Source organism: Oryza sativa, chromosome 11 (genome assembly GCF_034140825.1).
Source record: "Oryza sativa Japonica Group chromosome 11, ASM3414082v1".
Taxonomy (NCBI): Eukaryota; Viridiplantae; Streptophyta; class Magnoliopsida; order Poales; family Poaceae; genus Oryza; species Oryza sativa.
In genome coordinates this window covers 3,473,787-3,493,506 of record NC_089045.1, presented here as the reverse complement: position 1 = coordinate 3,493,506, position 19,720 = coordinate 3,473,787, and the positions used below count along the sequence as shown (strand labels likewise).

Below are 19,720 nucleotides of genomic sequence, written 5' to 3'. Positions count from 1 at the left end.
TATATCCTCTTTAATTTTAATATATGCAATCAAGCGATTTAATACTACAACGTATAGCTATAATGGACTGTACAGTATATGTGAGTGCACAATATCTTAATATTGAATCATTTATTTAAACAGCTGCTATTTACTTTAAGCTATATAGTACATGTGATTTTAAGTGGATTTATGAGTGAGTTACTGCCTATACAACTTAAGGGTCGATTTCCATCCCAAAACATATACTACTGTATAGGAGATGTCGTTAATTAATTTCATATTGGTGATTTAATCATACAAGCTCTGCTATTATTTCTCATAAACAAGTTAAAGACTCATCAACGTGTGTTCATGTTTTAGTCACAAAATATGAGGCTAAACATTATTTATATATAGTTTGGACGTTATGGGTATAATTATATATGGACATCTATTAGTTAATGGCACTAATATTTCCTATGCTCCTATTAATTTGAAACATTAATTATAATTAATTTACATGTTTGCTACAATGTCAAGACATGCTAGAGACAAATATTCTCACATCTACTTTACAGTACAATATCAATTTTATTTATTAGCACATTTTTAAGTTAACTATTATGCATCATCTTGATATTAATTATTTAATAATTATAAATATATTTTATCAAATAGTGAATTATATACCATTGGAAAGCTTATGAATTTAGATTAATTTAGGTTCAAGTTTCACTCAAATCGGAGCTAAAATGAATAAGTTATGCTAGTGTAAAGATTCCAATTTGAATTAATTCTAATAATTGCGAAATGGTACTGTTCCTAATTCATTTATTTATAATACAACCTTATCCACAAGCTATAGTGACTGACAGGTGGGGTCTTCCTATTTTCTTTTCTTTTATTTTACTTTTCTTTCTAAAGGAATTCCATATGGGCAAATGACAGGTGGGCCCGACTCCTTTGACTAGGGTCAAACCGGCCATTAAACCCGGTAGGGCCCGCTTGTCATAGACCCGAGACTACAGAACCTCCCTTAATTAGATTTCTAACCACCCGGACCCACATGTAATACTCAACTAATGAAGATTAAGAAGGGGATTACTACTCTCTAATCACGTGGGGCCCACTCTAATCTCTCCTCTCTTTTCTCTTTTCTTTTCTTTCTTTTTTTTTCTCTCTTCTCTTTTCTGTTTTCTTTTTCCTTCTTTTCTTTTTCTTTTCTTTTTCTTTCCTTCTCTCTCTCCTTACCGGCTTCTCCTTTCCTCTCTCTCTCGGCTCTTGGCTCCCCCGGGGCGGCGATGGCGACCAAGCAAAGGGGAAAGGGGGCGGCGACTTACCGATGGCGGCTGCGGCGAAGGTGGCGGCGGCGACGCTCGGCGCAGCACACGGCGCGGCGCGGCGGCACTAAGGCGGCGGCGCGACGGCACGAAAGCGGCGGCGCTGTGGAGGGGAAAGAGGGGAGGAAGAGAGAAATGGGGAGGAGGGTGTGGGGTGGAGAAGAGGAGGGGGGCCGGGGTTTTATAGGGCGCGGGCGACGGCCGGGCGGCCTTATGGCGATGCGACGGGCGGCGCGCGGCGCGGCAGGCGGCGATGGCGACGGGCGGGCGGCGCGGCGCGGGGCTCGGCGCGACGGCGACGGCGACGCGACGACGACGCGGCGCGACAGCAGCGCGGGGCGCGAGGCGGCGACGCGACGAGCGAGCGGCGCGCGGGCGCGGGGCGCGAGGCGGCGACGCGACGGGCGACGTTGGCGACGGCGCGGCGACGGGACGGGCGCGCGGCGCGGCGGTGGGACGGGCGCGCGGCGCGGCGACGTTGGCGCGGCGCGGCAGTGGCGACGCGACGGGCGACGGCGACAGGACGGGCGCGCGGCGCGAGGCGGCGTCAGCGCGGCAGCGGCGGCACGGGGCTCGAGGCAGCGTCGGCGTGGCAGCGGCGGCAGGCGGCTGACGGCGACGGCGCAGCATCGGCGGCACGGGGCTCGGGGCGGCGTGCGCGCGGGGCAGGGGACGCGAGGGGGCACGGCAGAGAAGGGGGTAGGGCTAGGGACCTCGTCGAGCACCTAGAGTGCAATGAGCAGTGTATTTTCCTATTTATCCCAATTTTAGCCTATTTTCCATATAAATTCTATTCTATAAATCCTAATTTTTGCATAAATGAGGTTTACTCAATATTTATGTTATTCCAACCAATGGATTCACCCAAGATTAATATTACCCATATTTTATTTATATATCTCACAAATAATTTCTTTTTATATTATTGGCCCTAAAGTGAACTTATATATTTTTGAAGATTTTGGGGGTAATATTCTATTTAATATAACGTTGTGTCCTTAATAATACAATGGTAGATTGGTCGAGTTTATTTGTATAGCAATACATTTTACACAAATAGGTTTAATCCATTTATTCTATAAATAGTAAATTGAGACTCGGTACATTATTAATCTAATTGTTTAATTAAAACTCACATAATCTTATTTATATATAAAGCTTATTTTATTTATATGACCATTATTTTATATGAGTGATTTTCATGTTATGAGGAGCTCGGCGAAATGTTGTAAGTATCAATCTATATATTCCGGTGAATTACTTATTTATAAACACGATCATTATAGTGGGTGGTGATCATCATTTCATGTGTTCTTATATTTCATGTGAGATTGGATTCAAATGAATTGGATTTAATCTTACTATTTCTTTAGCTAATTGTGACATCAAGCTATCAATCATGGTTCGAATATTTAATATTTGATCTGTGATTTATAATAGAAATTAATATTTGACTTATACTTGGTTTGGCTTGCTTTCTTGTGCACTAATATTTGTAGGGTTATTAATAAATAACATATTCTCGTAAATTATATCTATTGCTTAAATTTAGATCTTTTCTTTACTTTCTTTGTGATATTTTACGGTTTGGCAAGCAATAGCAATCATAACAACCAGCATGATGCAAAAGTTTTAAAAAAATTCAAAATTTTAGTGATTTTTATTGTTAGGAATTTTCAGGACGTTACAATAGGAGGCATGCCTTATCCGTAACCTTGACAGTAACCCCCGGCTTCAACTTAAATGAATTCATGTTGTCGTCCGCGACTTCACCTGATAGCGTCTTGTCGTACCCATTTGATCGATCCCGATGTAAAACCGTAGAGACATGAGGTTGTCGACAACGCTGAAGGAAGTTCAACGGTTAAGATATGAATTTAAATCGAAGTCAAACAGCCACCCGCAACGGGTCTCCAAAATTTTCGGCGGCAATCTCTCTCCTTCCTCAAAATACGAACCGTCAGATAGTGTGCCTATTTAAAGGAATTCTGGGATTCATTTTAAGTCCGTTTGCCCAGAACCCTCACTGTTCCTTGGCTTCCTTGCACCTTTCACATCCCAGAATCCCCAACCTTCTTCCGGCGATCCCCAACCGATGGCGGACCTCAACGAATCCACCACCGACGCTGCCGCCCTGAAGAAGCTGTACACGGAGGGGGCTATCCCTCCGAAGCAGACCATGGCCTGGGAAGCAGGAGGTATGGATCCTTCCCCCATTCTAGGGTGCATGGTAGCGGTAGAGGATTTTGTCTGCTGCGGTTTTCTCCCTCCTCCTTCAGAGTTCCTCCTGTTGATCCTGAACTTTTACGGCCTTTCTCTCTTGCACCTCAACCCCAACTCCTTCGCCTTCCTTACCATCTTTGCTCACCTCTGCGAGGCCTACATCAGAGTAGTGCCTTTTCTTGACAGTCACCTGTCACCTAGCGCAACAATGCATGCATACATGTCTTTACTAGCCGTGATTGTACCTAGTGTGTTGGTTGGGCTTGTGTACATGATCAGGTGTGCTCACGAGTCACGAGGAGGTAGGTTGGATAATTTATTTGGACTAGTTTATCTTCTTTTGACTTTTTCTCTCTCTCAAATTTTCAGTAAATACACGTCTCTGATATGATGTGATCGTGAAACACAAAGCATATATCTAAGTTTTGGGCCGTGTGCTTTGGTTTGACGATTATAGGCTAAACGTTTGTGCTAAAACGATTAATCGATACTAGTGCAATATCATAATGAGATCTCTGTGATACATTTTAATATCATATGATCCTCGATACCTTGAAATGTTTAGTATTTCGAGGTACGATGTGGAATATATCCTCGAGCCAATATTTATGATACATCTGGTACCCACAAAGTATCATCTGATACCCTCGAGGTATCATCCGATCCTCTCAAAGTATCACCACGGTACCCTCGAGGTACCATTTGGTACCCTCAAGGTATTACCCATGGTCCTCGAGGTATCATGATACACCTGGTATTTCGAGGTATCATGCCATAACCTTAAAGTATCACCTACAGTATCATTAACGTATTATTTGGTATCACCCGTGGTTCTCGAGGTATTATGATACACCCAATACCTCCCGTGGTTCTCGAGGTACCATGATACACCTGATACCTCAAGAAATCATCTGGTGCGCTCGAGATACCATGATACATCTGGTACCGTCGAGGTATCATCCAGTACCCTCAAAGTATCACCTACGGTATCCTCAAGGTATCACCCGTGGTCCTCGATGTATCATGATACACCTGGTACCTCAAGGTATCATCTGGTACGTTGGAGGTACCATGATACATCTAGTATCCTCGAGGTTTCATCCGGTACCCTCAAAGTATCACCTATAGTGTTCTCAACGTATCACTGGTCCTCAAGTTATACATAGGGAATTTCTAGGTATTAGGTTTGTTACAGTGATTCATTTAGTCTCTATGCTCTGGAAAGAGATCTCAAGTGACTTAAATAAAAAAAATATAATTTCAAAGAAAGGAAAAGAATAGTCAAAAGGAAAAAAAATAGGTATGATTGGGCCGTGGCCCAAGACATGACAGCGCAACAGCACTACTGGGCTAGCTGGCCTACCACGTACGGATGTGCAAGTGTAGGAGTTAGGTGGTGTTTGGATCAGGGACTTAACTTTAGTCCCTGTCTTTAGACACTAATTTAGAGTATTAAATATAGACTACTTACAAAACTAATTACATAAATGAAAGCTAATTCACGAGACAAATTTTTTAAGCCTAATTAATCCATAATTAGAGAATGTTTACTGTAGCATCATATAGGCTAATCATGGATTAGTTAGGCTCAATAGATTCGTCTCGTGAATTAGTCCAAGATTATGGATGGGTTTTATTAATAGTCTACGTTTAATATTTATAATTAATATTCAAACATCCGATGTGATAGGGACTTAAAAGTTTTAGTCCCATCTAAACAGGGCCTTAGTCTAGTCTAGCTGGCCACGTACCGATGTGTGTATGTATAGGAGTCTTCACCAAAGGTGACGGCCTATGCGGATGGAAGCATGCCATGCTAGACTATCCCGTTGAAGAACGGTACACCGTTCTTTAGTATTTCTGTTTTTTTGAGTTGTCCATCTCCAGTTCCCGCATAAGGTTTTTTTGGGGCCCACAGCTCATGAATTACATAGAGTCCAACCCAAGAATTACATGGAGTCCAAACATAGGAATTACATGACCAAGTAGGATACAAACAACTTCTCAACCTATATAGAAAAACTAAAAGCACAGAGAAGACTAATATATGCACCCAGAGTTTGATGTGGATACCGAGAAATCTCTCGCTCGACGCTACTCATACATGCACCCAGATTTTTTTTAAAAACTGAGAAATTCCTGATCGCCGTTAGACTTAATCTGCTTTTACTGCATTTATGATGACAGAAGATAATTCTTTAGTCCGTAATGATGTACACATTATTTATGGCATATATCGAACAATTAGCACAAATCATTCGATCTTAGAGGGAAAAAAATACATGAAAATAAAACTACCAAGCTCAGCAAGAATAAATATCAAACACCAGATTGATTGGATCTAGTACCTTATTTAAGTGGCAACCATCTTTTATTAGTAATTTCGAAGAAAAAAACCATCCATCTTATATTAGTAAAAAAACTTTCACACCAAACTATTAACCCAAATAATACCACTATTACTTCATTATATTTTTGTTTGCTGATTTCAGATGTATAATAAGCCCCAGTCTGCCAATCAATTTCCCTTAACTAAGGATGCAAAAAAAAAAGACCTACATATATAACTGTTGCTTGAGGTCCCCTATTTCTTCCTAGGGCCATAACGTGAAAGGTATTTCATATAACATAGAGAGAATCCCTTATATACCACTGAAAATTGATTTGATCCCTTATATGCCATTGAAAATTGGCTCTTCCCTTATATGCCATTGATCCAAATTTGTATACCCTCTCATGCCACTCCCGTCAGTTGACCGTGTGTTGACCATTAACTCTCAAGGAAAAAAGACGTATTTACCCTTCTGAGTATAGGGCATGCCTAACAACTCAGAGAGGGCAAAAATGTCTTTTTTACTTGAGAGTTAACGGTCAACACACGGTCAACTGACGGTAGTGGCATGAGATGGTGCATAAATTTGAACCAATGGCATATAAGGGAAGAGCCAATTTTCAGTGGCATATAAGGGATCAGACCAATTTTCAGTAGCATATAAGGGATTATCTTATACATGAGTAAAGCATCCTGGTTGAAAAAAAAAACATAAGTAAAGCATGAAAAAACTTACAGTATTTGCATATATAGAGCATATAAAAGAGTATTATGGAACATTATAAAAAAAAAGAACAAAAATACTTGCCTAGAAAATCCAGTGGAACCTCTCAACTTTATTAGATCAAATAAAAGCATCATGGCATAGCAAACTAAGACTTGAAAGCTCATACAAGAACTGTATTTTAAGCAACAGGATTACTACTACGCAAGATAATTCCAAAATTTCACATGAACAGAATGATATATCTATCTTCTATCTATCTATCTTCTATCTATCTATCTATCTATCTATCTATCTATCTTCTATCTATCTATCTATTATATACTAAAAGTCCATTAAACTTCCTATAAACGCTCCTAAGCCGCCACTTGGCGCTCTAATAAATTAGAGAAATCAAATAAATTCTAAGAAAAAAGCAAAACATATTTTCACTTAAATTGGTGGACCCGATATTTTAGACCATTAGATTAAATCTATTAAAATATTTCCTACTAATATGGATCCGATGCATATGGATGGTGATCAAGGTATGTATGTACGTACTACTCGCAAAAAAAAAAAGAATCATTCCTTTTAATATGGATCCGATGCATATCTATGCAGACTACTCTACTTTTACAAACGTAAAGTACGATTGGAAATTAAATGAGGATAAAGCCGAGAAAACCATGAAAACCATAAATACTTTTTCTTCCCTCTTTTTCATTCTTTTCTCCATGAGTACAGGTGAGATAACAATTAATATTAGTGATAATAAATTTTAAATAATTATACTAATTCTTACTCATATGGGGCACCATGGTGCCCGGGCACCATGATATCAAATACACAAAATCACTCAAATTTTTCAAAATTTTCAAATTGTGAGTATATACCTAGTTATAATAACTCGATTCATACCTATACCTAACAACAAAACAACTCAAATTTAACTTTATTTCACAATCCATGATTACATACCTAACTAATTATATGTATGGATGCTATATACCTAGAATCAAAATCTAACAAAAACAAGTTCAAATTCAGTTCAAACTTGCTTTGAACTAGTTAGTAAAGTAGCTAATGTTAATATCTAAGTAATTGAAAAAGTTTCATACTCATTTGAATTAGGTATATACTCAATTTCAACAATGGTGCCCGGGCACCATGGAGCACCAAACAAATTTACTATATATATATATATATATATATATATATATATATATATATATATATATATATATATATATATATATATATATATATATATATATATATATATATATATATATATATATATATATATATATATATATATATATATATATATATATATATATATATATATATATATATATATATATATATATATATATATATATATATATATATATATATATATATATATATATATATATATATATATATATATATATATATATATATATATATATATATATATATATATATATATATATATATATATATATATATATATATATATATATATATATATATATATATATATATATATATATATATATATATATATATATATATATATATCATATGACTCTATCAAAATTTGCTTTACAATGTTCAACAATAAAGTTTACTACCTTCGGTTCCATAATTCTTGACGTTTTGAACAATGTTGTGGTCAAACTTTTATAAATTTAACTATTAATGACTTTAAAAATATTTAATTTTAAGATATTAAAGATTTAATGGCATGCATACGAGGATTTTATGTGGTATTGATGATTTGATTCTTTTACCACAACTTTTAATTGTACATGCAATTTATAATTGGTTTCAACCACTGTATTTCTATTAATTGAATGAACAATTAAAGACCTGTATTGAGTACCAAATTAACATAAGCTGGATTGTTTTCAAATATGAACATAAGGATATCACATACATGACACTAACCACATTTATTGTTAGTTTAATTATTAATCAACATTGCTGGAAAAGGACTTTCATAAAAACAAGAACGCCCTGTAATGCCATCGAGCTGTAAAGATTAGAAAAGATTGTACAAATTCTGAAAATTCTGAAGAAAAACAACATCTAACCCTTAATATTAAATCAAATTGGCGGACCAATTATTTCAACAAGTGAAGATTTCTGTCCTCCCCACCCTCCTCCATGCAGCTTGCGCCCTTCCACGACACACACATCTTTCCTTTTTTTTTTCCCTCTCTAACAACTAAAACCATAATTAAGTTTGTGGGCCATTAAAAAGCCAAAGTATAGTCATTGCCCTATCCCTCAAGCCTCCACCATCATGTGTTTCTTCCCCTCTCTTTTCTTCTCAAATGGGTGTTATCCAAATCTATAATTTTATAAAATACATATTTATATCCTTAATTTTAATTTATTATAGCACATGACATCCAAAGTTCAAAAGGCACAATTGAAGAGCTGACGTAGTCAACTCCTTTGCTATAGTATGCCCCAATATCAACTCCCACCACTCCTAAATTTGAGGTCTATCGTCCACCTTTATTGTGACAATCACACCGCATCAGACATATAGGATCGATCATCCTCTCTCTCTCTCTCGCATCATCTATATATCTCAGCTCCAGGGACCTCCGATCACTAACGCCACCTGTCATTTTGACTTCTTTTAAACAGGCATGGTGGGATCCATGGAAATCACTTTGGAGTGATGAGAGTAGACTTAGTAAAGAAGTGTCTATTATTGCCAACATAAATGGCTATGTCAATGCCTATAAATAATGCTCTTGGTAATTACCATCTATATCATATAATATAAGGGATACTAGGATTTTAGGAGCAACTAAGGAGGAAGGAAAAGTACTATGATATCCGTAATAAGATTGGGTAAGGTGGTTGGAATAAGATTGGGTAATAAACAATATATGTTTGTAGATGTGACATGTGGTACTCAACCCTTAACATCTTGAGACAAAAATTTGGATTCTCGAATTTGTTGCGCAGGAGGGAATCGAAATAAATATAAGTCTATCTTTAGTGACATTAAGGGCCCCTTTGAATCGTAGGATTGAAAAAACGGAGGAATAGGAAAAACACAGGATTTTGGTAGGAATGCAAGTGTAAAAACAGAGGATTGCAAAACACAGGAAAAATATAGGAATGACCGTTTGATTAGACCACAGGAAAAATGCAGGAATTAGATGAGAGAGATAGACTCTGGGAAAGTTTTCCAAGAGGTTAGAGTGGATGTTAAATTTCCTACGTTTTTGCTCTAGAATTGTAGGAATAGGAAAGTTTCCTACGTTTTTCTTTTTCTCATTCCTACGAATCAAAGGCATGAATAGTGTAGGATTTCAATTCCTTTGTTTTTCCTCCAATTCAAAGGGGGCCTAAGTAGTCTTACTAGCCATATTTTGAATAGAAAAATCTTCAATTAATATATCCTAAAATCCATAAGGACATATATAATATACAAAGAAAAAAATGTTAGTTTAGAAACTAAAAATATCAAGGTATGCCAAATATTCAAAAAAAAAAAGAAAAACACACGAGAATGCAAGCAGGCAAGCACGAATAGAGGAAGGCAAAGCAGCTGTGCTGTAGCAATGAGAAAACATGCATGCAGCACATGCTCTTTAATGGCTTATAAGTAGGCTAAGTTTAGAACGTCAAGAACTGGCAACTTTAATGTCAAAGCCTAAGACGTCAATAATTTTAAAACTCAAGGGAGTAGGTTATTACGACACAATATTTTCTCATAAATTAAAAACCAAAAAGTTCCATGTAATTTTAGTTTATAATTTATATGCCGCAAGGATAATTAGGAAAAATAATTCATTGACAAAAAAAACATGTTTAGAATAGAGTAGAAAACATTTCAATAAAAAGGTTACCCATAAAACATTCATAAGAAAATTTCAAACCCATTAAATAAGTGCCCGCGCATGTGCGCGGGTTTCCTTCCTAGCTGTCTTAAAAAAAATAAAGCACCTGGACAGCAATGGCTGGAATTGACGGCGAGTCAAGAACGTCGGTCGTTGGTGAGCACGGCGTGGGCAAACTCTCCTCGAACTCTGCCGTCCGCAGCCCGGCCTTGAAAGAAGTTCAGTTTCTCCCATAAGCTCGCGTATCAGCACAGCTCCAGCAAGCCAGATGATGTCTCTGAAGAGCTGAACAAATCTAGATTAAGAGTAAAGTTCATCACCGGTCTCTAAACTTGTACCGTTGTGTCATCCGGTCCCTAAACTCGCAAATCGACCGTTCAGGTCCTCAAACTTATTTGATTGTGTCATCCCGGTCTCTAAACTTGCAGATCACTCGTTTAGGTCCTCCAACTTATTCAGTTGTGTCACCCCGGTCCCTAAACTTGGATTTGAATATCATCTGGGTCAAATAGGACGATCTAAAGACTTTATATTTAAAAATAATTTATAACTTTTTCATGTGAACTCTAATGAAGACAAACTTTATATCAAACTTGTAGCCCTCGACGCGATCTACAACTTTGTAGTTGAATTTTTTTTTTAATTTTAAGTCATTTTTTGTCCCAAAATGTAATTTAATTAAAATTTCAAAATCTATAAACATGCAACAATATTTTGGGACCCTAAACAGTTTTAATTCAAAAACTTTTCAACTATAAAGTTGTCGGTCGCGTCGAGGGCTACAATTTTGATATAAAGTTTATTTTCATTAGAGTTCACATAAAAAAGTTATGAATTATTTTTTGATATAAAGTTTTTAGACCGTCCTGTTTAGGGACCGGGGTGACACAACTGAACAAGTTGGAGGACCTAAACAAGTGATCTGCAAGTTTAGGGACCGAGATGACACAGTCGAACAAGTTTGAGAACCTGAACGGTCGATTTGCGAGTTTAGGGACCGAGATAACACAACAGTACAAGTATACAAGTTTAGGGACCGGTGATTGGATTTACTACTAGATTAATACCAACTAGAAGGGGATGTGCGGCGTAACGCTGCGGTCAGCTGTGCATACAAAACAAATACGGTTTAAGAAAAAATTTAATTCCAAATAGTTTTTATTGATTGAGTGTTTCCCTTCGTTCATTTGATTTGAAAAGGTAATATCAAATGTATTAGGTACATAATTAGAAGCTTGTAACTCGAATGATGGCAAACTTGAAATGCCTGGACACTTTGACTACACTAGAAAGGTCTCGCGCGCTACGCCGCGCGGGTGTAATAGACGTGTCTAAAAGAGCCTAAGACGCATGTTATTGGAGCTTACTGAAAGTGTTATATTTAGCTGGCAATTTAGCCTGTGTGGGACAACAGAACAAGTAGCTCATTTCAAGCTGTAATGAGCTTGATTGGTTTTATGTTTAAATTTAGGCTCTTATAGACGTACTGCTATGATTTAAGGATGTACACCTCCTGTTAGATTCAGGCACTCAGTAAGTAAGCATGTTCTCATGCTTAGATTACATACAGTCTGTTGGAGGTGCATTATATCCTTACAGAGTGATGTGCCATGCTGGGATATATAGCATGGAAGAATCAATACATGTAGTAACTATATCGCAAAACATCTCCGATCACAACAGTTGCAGCTATAGCAAATAACACAAAGGGGCATTTTGTGCCATTTAGTGAAAGTAGCCTGCAGGTTTCAGAAATGGCAAGCACCATTGACTGAATATGCACAATCCTTTGTAGGGATAATTTTTAGAAGCTCAATATTATGAATCGGCGATACGAATCATTTAGTGTTTGCCTATTAGACATGGTGAGCTAGCAATAGCTAGAACATCAGTTGGTTGATCCCCAGGCCAATACAGAAGAACATATCCTTGGTCTTATCTTCCCACCACAAAACAAAGAGTGGCCGAAGCGTGAGCATTGCTATATTTGAGACAGCCTCTTGCCATGGTAGGTGGGATAATATTACATGGGAGCCCCAAATATAAAGTGAATGGGCAGTTAGTACTTGTTTAAACAAATAACCAAACAAGTAGAACATAACTGTTTAAAATAATTACTTACATTTGAGCGACTCCAGTGGCAGTGTATCTCAGAATAGCTCGCACAATACTGAAGCTCTGGGATGACCACCTTCATCAGGAGATGAGCTACAGATGCATGTCATTTGGCCCATCTGAAAACATAATTATATTATATATCATATGCGGCTAACGAAGGTTTTGTATGTTATTGCATCCTAAGCACTCTAGTATGTCCAATTTTCAAAACCTAAAATATTGTGAATTGCATCTTTGAAGTAACATAAAAGTAATTATGTATAGCTTAGCACCTAAAAGGGTATAGGTTTGTCTTGCCATTCCAAAGATACTAGAAAGAAATGCGCACTACGCTGCGCCGTTTGAAGATGATGCACATGCCACCATTATGCTACAATGTCATGCACTAAGCGTATAAAATAGCACCTGGCCACATACACATGAATATAACTTTATTGAGAAAACATATTGTTTTATATAAAAAGTATTATTATAATGCATTAGCAGAACAAAGAATATGCGTAAGCATATTTCAGTATCTGATACACTACCTAAGCAGAAGATCATAAAGATTATGCAATGTTTGTTGTACAGTGTTTGTAAAGCCGATAAACCATTGGAGTTTGCCAAGGAGTAACTTACAACTGTACTAATGATTTTAATGACAAAATAAGAGAAGTAATATCGTATATAGAGAGGCCTCCCATGTACAGTCTCTTTTATGTAGCATAAATCATGACCAATAGAGAAAAAATGTCTCAATTACCAAAACGGCACAAAAATACACACCATGATATAGTCTAAATATAGGTTTTGGGATACAAATATCACCAAACAAAAATAGTAGAAATAGATGTGTTTTTCAAGAGCAGCAATGCTGGCTCAGCTTTTGAAAGGCGATTCTCTGATCTTTTGGCAGTAACTGAGGTGGTATTGCTCTTGCATGAGTTTCTCTATTCACCATTATATACATCAGAAAGGAATCTCCTGAAAAAAAAGAATAGTCAAAACTGATTTGCAAAAGATGATGCAATGTTATTGCAAAAATTAATGAAAATTGTGGGAATAATATACACACAACAATAGGTTACTGGGATGTGTACTTCCAGCGTTAGAGGCTACTTTATACGAAGAGAGAAGAAAAGAGAAATATGGCATCTATCAACACATGATGGCCATGGATTAAGAAGTGGCACAAACAGTAAGCATAAGAGAAGTATTCCGTCATGAACTTAAGATAGAATCTTATAATTGCAATTGCTGGTGACCGGCAACATGGAGAATTTATATGCATAGAACATTCCTGGTGCAGCTAGCATATTCTAGAGGCCCGGCCAAACCCTTGGATCAAGGCAAAGACAGTGGTGCAAAGACAAATAAGTTGCATGTAGTCTTCATCATTTGCACATTACATTATAAAAATAAGAGCTATCTTCTAAAATTTTTTTTGTTGGGCAGAATATAAGTTTGTAGGACAGCATTACATAACTACCTGCTTATGTCCTATTTGTCAAACATGGAGCAGCAAAGTCATCTAAAACACCACCAAGCAATGATAAAACAATCATAGGCTTCATTTCCTCCATGATCTTATCAACCTTCCTTATTGAACTGGACCGACACAACAAACCCCATAAACTAATCTAATCGCGCATCAACAATAGCATGTACATCATCTATAATATCTGCATTGTACGCATCATGTCATTTCTGGCAGAAACCTTAGCAATCTTAATAAAAAGTATATCCTTTCAATGCATATCCTGTTGGCAGAATGCTTTCATATAAGCTTTCTATTGATAGCCTTGTAGTGATGCCTAGTATGTTTTTTTTTTTTTTTTTTTTTTTTTTTTTGCCATCGATGTCATTCTATCAAGCTAGGTAAGGTGGCACCACCATATCATACCATATATAATGTAGCAGTAGAAGCAATAAACATGGAATTTCTGACAACTGAATTCATATGAAATAATCTGAAGTAAAGAAAAATTCCCTTAATAGAAGTGAAGCATAATTGTATATGATCATTATAATATAATTAAGCTTTTGTTAACCGTACTGTGGTAAAGAAGATGAATTGTGTCCTGCAAGATGAATCTCCCTGCTGAAACTGTACCTCTTTCAGAATAGAGGTAGGAACAACATGAAGCAGTTAGTGTTTCCTAAAATTAAACAATGTTGTACATGAACAATATGGAAATAAATAAAAAACGATGCACCTGCATATTGTTTGTGTTCTTCAAACTTGAATCCACAAAACTGAGCATGAACATGAATCTGATCTTGCCACAAACCAAAAGAAGCAAACATTAATTTAAGGAATATGATATCCCTTTTAATCCTAGTTAATCCTAGACAGCGAACAATCTAGTCGAGAGAGAATGAACTAACCTAGTGCATACTACATAATCATAAGAGAATTGTATTAACTTATGACAGAATGATTTCTTGCCTTACTGCATGAAAGAATATTCTTCCCCATACTACATGGAAGCAATAAAAGGAATCACTGGGTTGTAGTTAAAAACAAAAAAAAAGAAGGAAATTGTTGGGGTCTAGTAGTGCATCTAATATTGTTGACAAATTTCACAAGGAGATTATCGATTGAATATTGCATAGTACATACCATGCTTAAGAGTGAGGACAAAGCTAGATGGGTCCCTCGGCAGGATGGCACAACAGAGTGGTACCACACAAGACATCTCTCTTATCTATGAACAACACCTCATCGTAATTCATCAGTCACTCGACAGATCCTAAGGGTAAGATGGTGTTAAATCTTTCAATATGAATGCAGGCCAACTGCAGTAAAATGACAGTCTTAATTTATACTCCCTTCGTCCCATAAAAACCAAACCTAGGGATGAATCTGGACGGATTCATCCCTAGGACGTCCCTAGGTTTGGTTCCCTAGGGTTGGTTTTTATGGGACGGAGGAAGTACAAAGCAAATTCATGAGCAAACTGCAAACTACCATCCGAAATCTCTGACCTGACAGAATGTTATTTCTAAAAGATGAACACAATTCCTGATAATTTAAATGTAGAAGTAAGCAAGTAAATAGCATTTTAAACCATGGTCTAATAGTCAAATGTAGAAGTAGGCACATCGCGTATGTGATTACCCAAAATAAACCAATAAGCGGTATGCACCTATACTATTGGAATAGTATCAACCAACCACTTAGGAAAAGGGGAAAAAAAACCAGGTTAAACGATGTCAACAAAATAAAATAGTTAAATGTGAAAGCCTAACAGAAGATAGTAGTATTATGGATTACTTTCATAAGCATATGCCACACTACATAATATTAAAAGAGTGGATTGGAAGCTGTAACCTGAAGCATGGCTACATTATATTTATTTTGCAACATTGAATATGTTGTGGACATAACCAGAAGCAAACTGGCATAACTGTGACTTGCAACATGGAAAATTTATATGCTTATATGCATAGAGTACTTTCAGTGCTGCTAGGACATTCTAGAGGCCTAAACTCTTGTGTCAAGGCAGAGGAGAAAGATGCTTGCACTCTTCATCATTTACACATTAAATTATAAAAATAACAGGCACGCTGAAAGTTATTTTTTTTTGGCAGAATGTAAGTTTGTAGGATAGTACTAAATAACTACCTGTCGGAACGTTTTGTTTTATGGATATATGGCAGCAGACTGAGTTGTCTGAAACACCACCAAGCAATGAAAAAATAACCATAAGATTCATTTCCTCCATGATCCTACCAACTTTCTTTGTTGAACTGGACAAACACAACAAACCACATAAATCCGGTGTAGTAATAATTTTGTTGCAACAAATTAGACATCAGTAAAAGCTTTGCACACTGTCTATCGGCGTGTTATGCTCCCAGTATTAGAGCTAGGGGGTTTTGATGTCAGTATTGGGCTATTGGCAGGTATTTAGCAAAGTTAATAAAAAGAATATCCTTCCATTGCATATCCTGTTTGCAGAATACTCTCATATAACCTTATACTTATAGCCTTGTAGTACCTAGCATGGTTTTCTTTTTCCTTCCTGACGTCATTCTATCAAGGGGTGCCATACAATGCAGCAACAAAACCAATAACCATGGAACTTCTGACAGCTAAATTCATATGAAATAATCTGAACCCAAGAAAAACTCACCATAATCTAAATATCGCAGCCCTGCTTAAGAGAGGATTTGCTCAGTATGACTGTAGATGCGCAGCATAAAAGTCGTCCTCTCTGTAATCTGCGACCAACACCTCATCCTAGCCCATCAATTTCTCCACAGAACCTAAGGCAAGATGTGGGATCATGTAAAAACACCAGCAAACGCAATGGAAATGCTCAATGGCGAGTCAAAACCATTGCCTTACCTTGTGGATTTTGTGCTAAATGTATGCACAAAACAATTGTGGCTGAAAGGGGTATCAAAATGATTCACCAACGAGGAGACCAATGGCCGAGACCATCGATTCCGATGACCCCCGAACCGGATCTGTAGCTCACCGAGGATAGGGAGAGGAAGAGGGAGGCGGTGGGTGGCCTGGAGATGAGAGGGGAGAAGAGGGGAGAAGGTGGCCTGGTGTGCGGAGCGAGGGGAGCGGCACGGCGGCAGGCGAGCAGCCGCGGCGGCGGCGGCGGCGGCAGGCGATCGGCGGCGGAGGCGGCAGTCGAGCGGCGGCGGCGACAGGCGAGGTCACACACGCGGGGCTTGGTAGTGCGGCTAGGGCGAGGATGGCCGGAGGAGGGCGAGGATGCAGCGGCGACGGCGCGCGCAAAGGAAGAAGGGCGAGGCGGCGGCGAGAGGCGACGGCGTGGCGGCGTAGTCGCGTAGAAGGGAGAGGCGTGCGCCAGGCTGCGTCCGAGACGGGCGATGGGGCTAGGGTTTGGTCCGGCCGGACGAAATCTATGCCGTTGATTGCCAATTCGACGATCCCACGGCTGAGAAAGGGCCGCCACAGTGGACACGTGGACGGTTAGATCGGCTCTACCGCGAGATCGAACGGACGATGTTGGTGGGAACCAGTATGTAATTAACAAAAACACAGGGTCTTTTTTGTAAAATTTGCTGACGTGGCGGCCCTAACCTTCAACCAATCCCACGGCTTTTAAGTAAACACATATGACTATAATATCTGAACATAAAATGTCTACTAATTCTCCATGATACAAAGGGCAAAAATAATTATCGTGTTTTTTTTGCATTGATTCAATTCAAGAAGCGTCAAGATTGACCTGATAGTCCATATAACATTACTAATGCCACCATGCAAAAATTTAATAAGCACATCTCAGAAATAAATCAAATAAGAAAGTTCATAAGGTTTACCTCTTGCTCAGAACTCAGAGCAGAGATCAATGCAGTATGAATGTTCACTATTATCTTATCTTGTGTTTGTTTCTCAGTGGAACAATTGACAGCTTCATCCATTATGTTTTCCTGAGCTGAGGATAGTGCATTGGCCCTCTAGACAGGAATAGGTATTTTGCAAGAGGAAATTTGTTCCTTCAAACTGACCAACGATTTTTCACTTGTCTGAAGATCAAGAACAATTGAGAATAATCAGATACCATGGCTGTCCTGGACGAAAGAACAATTTGGTAAAATCCTCTTCAGATATTTAAAGCCGAACAATAGCTATTGCAATAGGATGTTTCATTTGTATAATTTTGAAATGGGTAATCTGGCACATAATACCAAACCGCAGTTCTCAATAGTTTAATGCCATCATATCACTTATATCGTTATGTATCATACACAGTGAAGAATATAGAGAATGCATGGCAATAATTTGTGTTGGTCCTGCATGAACTCGTGTATAATGAGGTGAAACTAATCTATACAGATAACACTTCAGCGAATAAAGTAGCACATCTAAAATTTCCCATAAGTTTTTTTTACAACAAAACTGAAAGCCACTTACCTACAAAATTGTTGTGTACCCTTTGATGAATATCTCTTGCTTTGTACTTGTATCTTGGATGACCTACCGATTATAAGTGTCTGGCAACTATCTCACAGGCTGAGACACATCATATATTAGAGAAAATCATAATGAACTGCACATATCGCTGAAATTAAGTAGAACATGACTCTAGATTCGTTAATGCGACCAAGTGAGGTGCCATGTCAGTTTTCGAAAATCATTGTCATCCAGTAGCTGATATAAAAATATTGAATTGCAATATATACAGAACAAGAAAAACAAGAAACCACAACTCTGTTAATAGAAAAGCTTGATACAATAAGTAAATTAATACGCAAACATTGGATTGAGGATCACATACCTTACAACATTTAGTTACAGAGTGGCAATATTTGACCATATAGACAGGATGAAAACCCTTGCAAGTTGACAGCTCGAGTTATGGTTGAACTGCAATACAACAGAGTTCAGATTGTGATAACTTCTATTCTACTTGGTAGATTTCCATGTTCTTTACCTTAATAGAGGGCTTAAGGAACCCTGTACAACTCTATAGTTATTTGCATTCCTTGATTTGGCCTCTAAAGACTGAAAAAGTTAGGTATATCCAAATTGAACAATTTTGTGAAAATAAAAACAAATAACTGAAATTAGGACAAAGCACGAACCTACCTCCTAAATATCAAGCCAATCATATCTGAATCTGAATGTACACCATACGATGAGGGATTGGAATAGGTAGCCTAAAAACGCATTAGCAAATTACTTAGGTATCCCAGTTTCCTCCTCCCTCACATTTTCCCCCTTGTTCCTTGATTCCTCCTGTTGCTGCTTGCTCAGCCTCCCAACTCAGCTCCATCTTGCAGGCTTGCAGCCACTGATGTAGTTGACCAGAGAAGGGTGAAGGAAGGGGATAAAAGAAGGCAAAGAATGTAGCAGACTCACCAGAGAAATCCAGAGAAGATGAACGGAGCAGCCGAGGAGGGAGCTTGAACAGAAGAAAACCCCACTCCCGTGTACGGAGATGAGGCACTGGTCAGTGGCCAATCCGGTCGCCACCGTACGGGGAGACGAACGCCGATGGATGCGGCTACACGGATTGTGCCGACGGAGGAGATCATGCATCCAACATCTGGGCACGGGATAGCAGATGGCAAGCCGTCGTGGGTGACGACCTACGATGGAAGATCTTGGAGGAGGCGAGGAGCATCGATGCCGCCTCTAGACAGAAATCAGGAGGAAGGGGATCGCTCGATGGGGATGACGGGATGCAACGTGGGGAGATGAGCGACGACC

General features: G+C 38.3%; 1 long non-coding RNA gene across 21 annotated transcripts; it reads right to left on the bottom strand.

Annotated features, from left to right (window-relative positions):
* Positions 1-13,256: 13,256 nt before the first annotated feature.
* Positions 13,257-19,720, bottom strand: LOC9269643 (uncharacterized). 21 transcript variants are annotated; one of them, XR_010737582.1, is made up of 13 exons: positions 19,370-19,720; positions 19,097-19,301; positions 18,942-19,012; positions 18,786-18,874; positions 18,422-18,520; positions 17,827-18,078; positions 16,656-16,788; positions 16,145-16,269; positions 15,140-15,269; positions 14,905-14,996; positions 14,733-14,790; positions 14,573-14,631; positions 13,257-13,500 (listed from the first exon to the last, which is right to left on the bottom strand). It is a non-coding gene; the product is annotated as an uncharacterized lncRNA (long non-coding RNA). The 21 variants fall into 21 exon arrangements; XR_010737591.1 differs by having other exon boundaries at positions 14,966-14,996; positions 17,827-18,073; XR_010737581.1 differs by having other exon boundaries at positions 14,733-14,795; positions 17,827-18,033.